This window comes from Halyomorpha halys, unplaced genomic scaffold (genome assembly GCF_000696795.3).
Source record: "Halyomorpha halys isolate HHAL.00 unplaced genomic scaffold, Hhal_1.1 Scaffold1775.1, whole genome shotgun sequence".
Classification (NCBI taxonomy): Eukaryota; Metazoa; Arthropoda; class Insecta; order Hemiptera; family Pentatomidae; genus Halyomorpha; species Halyomorpha halys.
In genome coordinates this window covers 77236-84658 of record NW_027106231.1, presented here as the reverse complement: position 1 = coordinate 84658, position 7423 = coordinate 77236, and positions in this window count along the sequence as shown.

The following is a 7423-nucleotide window of genomic DNA, read 5'->3' as shown; positions in this document are numbered from 1 at the left end:
TTCCCTAAATTGATTATGTTTATTCGATAAAATGAACAGTTGCCATTGTTAGCAAGAATAAACAATAGATAACTAAAACATGTTAAAGAATTGTATGAAGAATAAACAAAGGTGAAAAAATATATATTCAATTCTAACGGGAAAAGCCGAAACCGTTATGCAATCGGTTTTTTTTCTTTTGTTAAAATTGTTGTATTCTTGGCAGAAATAAAATTTATAGTCTTTATTTCCCCCTCGAGAAGTCCTAAAATACGAACAACAGAAAAATAAAAATTGTTTGTTCATGAATTCTTATTTTTAATCTCGGTCGATGGAATTAAAAATGTATAGATGTTTTAAAACAGCGAATGTCACAAATCTATGTTTCCAGTTTGCCATCCCTTATCACGACAAATTACATCGATATTTATTTAATTCACCTAGCTTTCAAAATAATAGAGAAGGACCATAGAAAGTCTTTGTAAGACCCCATTACTTGATTCGTAGCTGGAAATGTTTCGTGGTAAAGTAAGTAGTAGGCTTACTTAAAAGATCGACCCAACTGTTCAAAAATGTAGGGCTTCACTCCCGACCTTTTAGGTAGGAAATCCTTTCCCTTCCGACCAGATCCCCTTTGACCTAATTTCCCGCTCATATATGTTTCCAAAATTAACATTTTCCAGGTTATAATATCTATTGCATGCACTACCAGGTAAACTGACAACGTTCTTAATACTTAATAGCTGAATTTGACACTGTTCATTTATGATTCAGTAGCCCTGCCTTGGAATTAGTCCTAAAGACTATAGAAACTGAAGATGTAATGCTTTTAATGACACTCGTAAAATAATTTTTGTTATAAAAATGTCAAAGAAAACTGACTTGTGGATCGCTCCAATAATATTTCTATCTTAGATGTTCTCGAGGCCATTGTTGTATAATTTATAATGAAGTAATGGATCTAGAACACGCTAAAAATATTTATTTACATTTAAGGTGAATTTGTTAAAATTTAAAGTTAAAATAATTTCACAAATTACTAAGAACAAACAAAATACTCTATGTTTAAGCTAATATGCCATCTTCAGGAACAAAACTTTGTCAGTTGTTCATACCACTACATACTGATAGATTCGAACTTACATGGTTGAGGAGATTGTGAAAGGGTTTCAAGATATAACGATATATATAATGTATGCCGGTACAGACATTCCTTTTATCTTCTAGAAGGATTTTGTATTTGTAAATATTTTAGTTGTATATATATATAAATAAGACTTCAGACCCAGTGCTGAATATATATATATAGCACAGGGTCTGAAGTCGAGTAGGATTTATAAACTTAGGCATCAACTTATTGAAATGAGAATGAGAAAGAGAAATTTGTCGCAGTGTAATCCAATCGGGGTTCCCGGGAAAGAAAATGCGCTAGGGTTTACACACAAGCATTCGGTTGCCTTATTTGATTACAGCTTGGAGCAATTACCTTTTCCTCCATATTATTTCCGTAAATACAAGAAAATCCCGAAAGGGAATTGTTCAGAACTCTAGTGCCTTTGGCGTATAATTTACTCTGAAATTATCTAACTAATTATATTGCACAGAAGCTCCTGTTTAAACTTACAGTTATTAAAGCTAGGGAAGTTGGATTCATATTTGTTCGGATGAGTGCTCTTTCATGGAAAACAACGTCATCACCTGCATGAGAATTAGTTCTGATAATATTCATCTGTGAAAATTATTATTATTTTTTTCAAACCTATTTATTTTTGTTATAATTTATATATTAATTTAAATTTATGTATTAGTTATATTTAAATTTATTTAATTTTTTTTTTTTTTATTTAAGTAAACTATTCTACTGCTACGACTGTTTTGTTGCTGCCTATTGATGACTTTTGTAAATGTTCTTAATTGCTTGAAAGGTTGTTCCGGATCATTGGGGAGGAATGGTATACAGGAGAGTGAAACGAGGGGAATAATGTATTGGGTGTAATGCTAAATTGTTGTTTGGCTTTAATCTTAAAGGAGGAAGACTTACATATGTTTATAGGAAGGAAATAGGAAAACAGAAAAAAAAAAAAAAAGAATTTTTTGTTAAGAAAAAAAATGTATTTAAGTGTATTTTATTTAGTGTATTGATGATAATTGTGTCAAAAATGAAAAATATTAATACATTACAGTGTATTTATGGCCAATTATGGATTGATGGGTACGCTGTGTGTTACAGCAACCCAATGTATTTGGGCAACATGGCCAAAGAAAGCATTTCTCTCCAGTAGAGTTGACAAATTACAATACTTTTATTGATACTTTGAGGGATATGTGATTGTTTGAAACTCAAAAACTCGTTTAATTCAAGCTCAAGTAACTTACGCACACTGAATCCTTGTATGGCATATCGTTTCAAAACCAAATGTTGAGTAAATACTTTAAGTTAAGTTGTGTATAACCATTTTTATATTATTGTATTCATAAACGTGTTAATAAAATGATTAAAGATCTCAACATAGTCTTCTGATCCACTTGAAGCTAACGTCGTATAAGTAGTATTTCTTGATGTTTTTTTTTAAGTCCAGAGGAATTGCTAGCGCAATCTTATCAATGACTTAAAACCGCCTATCGCAATCATCTCCTTAGGAGATAGAGTAATATATACATTTGTGTTAATTATATACATTAGTAAATCATTGTATTATACCTTTATTTTTGGAAAAGTAAACTGTAAAGAAAATATTATTTAACTCTGCCTTATGTGGATTTCTCAACTTTCCTTTACTCATCGGAGGAGAACCGAGAACAAATACTCCTCGGCCATCACTGTTCTTCTGTTAGGATCTACAGTGATTACCTGTAACCCAGTTAACAGAAAGCGAATACCTTCCAGGGAGCAGTAACCATTCCTGCAAGTACTTGAAACAAATACCCTATACCTATACATATTTACATTGTATATTTATATATACCTTGACAAATTTATTCTTGTTTAAACAAATTAATCATACTTAAGGGAAATTGACCAAATATTGAGTCCGTGGAAGTAAATAAAACCAACATTGACTGTTTACATTTATCACATAATCTAACATTTGTGTTTTTTCTGAGTCGTTGGTTGAGTCGCTGTCATAATTATTGTTAATTTGTTATCTTATTTTAAAAATGGCCTTATCAATAATAGATATAGTTATTCAAAAACTGCTTTACTCGTTCTAAGTATTTTTTTTTTTAGTTTATGAACTCCTTGATACATTTTCATGATGAAATTTTTAATGAACTGAACTGAACTCACACTCTTTACAAAATTAAAAAAAAAAAAAAATGATACATTGTTATATATTCATTAGGTTTCTCCACCTAATGAATATATAACAATGTTTCATTTATATGAAAACTGAACACTAATTTTATGTTTAAAAGAAATATTTTTCTTTCCATTTTGCACGTAGAGTTGCGCATTTATCTCATTATATTTATATTACTATAATATTTTCACGAAAGGTTCTATTATTATGCTGCATTTAACAAGTTATAAAAATTTATAATAAATAAACATGAATGATACCAAAACATTGCTTTATTGATATCTGTCAGCCATTTGCTTACATAGATACTACCAGTAGGTGATAAATGATACTTTACTTTATTTTATTTATACGATGAGAGGATACAGACTAGTATACACAACTTATATCCTGAGAAGTCCTTTCTCAACTTTTTTTCACTACTACTTTAGAATAATTGACCAGCTGATGCTTCTCATTAATATAGTATTTTGATTTTATGTACTAGATTTCTATTATATACATAGATGCTAGGGGGTAGATTAGAACTAGAGTGTAGAAGAAAGGAGATTTTAAGGGATTTGGAATAAATAGAGTCTGGTATGTGAATATTCTATATTGTATATCATAATGGCGCGTGACACAAACAATGCCTAGTTTAATTGATGAGCAATTAACGCCTTCGACGTGTGGGGCCATGAAAGGATAAAAATTTTGCTTGCGCTGCCCTAGAAAGGATTGTCAAAAAAAGAGATCGTGAAAACTAACTTCTGCCCTGTTCCAGGAGATATTTTGTTTTTTTTATAGAATAACGATTGTGTTCCTGTTCGTTTGTGAGGTCAACATTTAAACTATTTATTTAATCATAAATATTGTTAGACAAAAGATTTATAGAGACAAAAGTTGCTATATGATTACTATTGACAGAAAGGATTAATTATTCAAAACATAGGATAGAAATACGATCAGTTGGACTATATTGGAAATGCATTTATTGCCACATATGATGTGAGCACTATAATTTGACACCTAATATAAAATTTAAAAAACAACTGAAATATATGATTATTATAAGAGGCACTCGTACTAAGAAAAGTTTTATTACGTCTGTTTAGAAGGCACTATAGGGTATTTTCTTGTACTAAGAAACAATTCACCAGGCGATCCCCCTCGTTTCCCCAAGGACAGAACCCTAATTTGTCACCCCAATGAGGCGTGTACTTGTAATAAGAGAGAAAACCGGTAGATTGCGAGTTAGATCATGCCCAGCGGACCGTCACTTGTGACCAGTTTGGTGGGTAACTTCCTCCGGTCATCTTCCCTTCTACCTCCCTTCGCTTTAGCTTTAATGGCTCTAGGCGTTCGTTTGACAACTTGCTTCGAGTTCAGGTTTCCTTCGTGGGCAAGGAAACTTTTAAATGTTGAAATACGTCTATGGCTAGAGAATTTTGACATACTTTTGAGTCGGGTCACGATTACTGGAATCTGATACCTGAGGGTCTAACGTGTTTAATATATAAATAAAGCAACGAATACAATCTGGAAAATATGCTTCGCTAAGACCTGAAATTTAAAGCTCATCCAGAAAAGACGGGAATGAATGGTTTCAGATTCTAAGGTCAATAGGTAAATTAAGAAATAAATGAACATGCAAATATGAAGAGGAAAAATAATAAATAAGAGTGAATTTTTTCAATTAATTAATTTAATATCCAAAAAGTCTCAACACTATATATTTATTTATTTGCCCTACGTTTCGGCCCTTCCAGCCATCCTCAGGGACATCTTCAACATAAATTTCCTCTCACATTAATTGTTTTCTCCTTGCAGGCTATTTTGCCCAGGTCAATATCTTTATTTAAGTCAAAAACCTTTACTATTTAAATTTTAAAAAACCATTCACATATCTATTCTATAATATTGTCACACTATAAAAACCCACACCATATTTTTATAGTGTGACAATATTATAGAATAGATATGTGAATGGTTTTTTAAAATTTAAATAGTAAAGGTTTTTGACTTAAATAAAGATATTGACCTGGGCAAAATAGCCTGCAAGGAGATAACAATTAATGTGAGAGGAAATTTATGTTGAAGATGTCCCTGAGGATGGCTGGAAGGGCCGAAACGTAGGGCAAATAAATAAATATATAGTGTTGAGACTTTTTGGATATTAAATTAATTAATTGATAAATATTACCTGGTCTCGAAAAATTTTGAAATAATATAATTAAAGTGAATTTTTTGTTAGCTAATCTGATAATATCAATACTTTAAAATATAAAAAGAGCTGTGGCAGATCATGATCGGTGTCAGGGAGGAATCAAATTGTTTCAATCATGATGGTATAATGATATCGCGCCATTTCATTGTCGCAGGTCAAGTGAATAATGTTGGCAACTAAGTTTCTTCAACCAGATATGGTGGTGTATTTTATATTGTTGATAATTTTATAGAGAAAAATAAATGTTAATGTTTTTAAATTTTAAATAAATAGGTTTTGAAATTAGAATAAAGAAAATGACCTGGGCAGAATAGCCTGCAATAGAAATTGTGAATTAATGTGAGGAGGAGTTTTGTATTGAAGATGTCCTTGAAGATGGCTGGAATGGCCGAAACGTTGGACTAGTGAGAAATAAAGTGTTGAGACAGAATTGGATACTAATTTTTGATTTATTTAATAAATAATAATAATGAAATATCTCATTTACCAAAGTTCAATTTAACTTATTTCAATCAAATTTCTTCAGATTTACTCACCAAGATATATTATCTGATGAGATTGTATGATTAAATAGTTGTTGCTGAAAGAAAAACATCTATACACACATGTATCAGCCAACGTTTGAGATTAAATCATTTTGGATTAGGTAATGTTGTTTAGTGGTTCCTCTTTCTTATCGTAGCCTTTATTGAATGACATCTGTAAATCCTGTGCTGCGGGAGCCATCCTTTTGGTTAGAACGGAGCTGCTGTTCTATGGTAATCGGGAGAGGAGTGGTTACGGCCGACCCGCCCGAAGGTAACCAGATATTTCCTCGAGAAATATAAACATAGCTATGCTCCAGCTTCCTCTTACATAGACATGGCCCCAGCCCTCGTTTCTCTTTACATATATATTGGCCTCCTACCGCCTCTCTTTTATGCCTCTATTCTGTCCGCTGGAATTTCATAATATTTTTTTCATATAACATGTGATGTAGCAACGCTTTTAGGACAGCATGAAGCCCGCTTGAATATTCCTCAGATGGTGTTGTGCATATATTTGTCCTCTAAATTTTGTTATTAGGCTCCCAATATTCCTTAATTTTTTTTAGTGTTGTTACATGATATGGGTTATAATTATAAATATGAATTATTTTACTATTTATAAAAAAAATACTCACTAAAAATAAAATAAAGTTGAAGCATTGAAATTGATAATTAGAAAATGTGCTAAAATATTAAATAAATTGTACTGTATATATAACTGGAATGACTAAGTAAAAAGTGTCATTTCTTTTTCATTGAACTATTCGGTTCTAATGCAGTGTCCAGTAATCTGAAACTAAGATTGTTAGAGCAGTTTTGGAATTCAGGTCAGTCTTAAAGTTTTTATTATTTATGTTTGTTATTAATTTAAGAATAGGATTATGATGTAGAATAAAATTCAAACCATTAATATATATACATATTGGTGAAAAAAAGCAATATATAAAGGATAGAATGTACCAATATGGTAGTGATATAAAAAATACGAAAAAGGCCCCAAAGAAAACAGTATTGGTGCCACATGTTTTTCAAAATAAACCTGGGTTTTATTTTGAAGATATGAAAGTGATACATAAAAAAAATAATTTTAGATGAAAAATATTGGAATTAATTTATATTTCAGAAAATATAAATTACATAATACATTTTAAATCAGATTCGAAAGGCCTAAGCGACCATTATTCTGAGATTTTGAGTAAATTAAATATGTAGTTATTAATAAATGTCAATAACAAAAAAATGTTAAGATATAAATTATCAATAAAATCTTAGAAGATGAGTAAATTAGAAATTATAATTGTCTGATATGAGTGTGTGAGTCTATCCGTGCGCGCATTTGTGCGGATATCTAATACAAATATAATCCTTATGTTTTAAAATAATGTTAGTTAAATAAAAAAGGTTGTTAA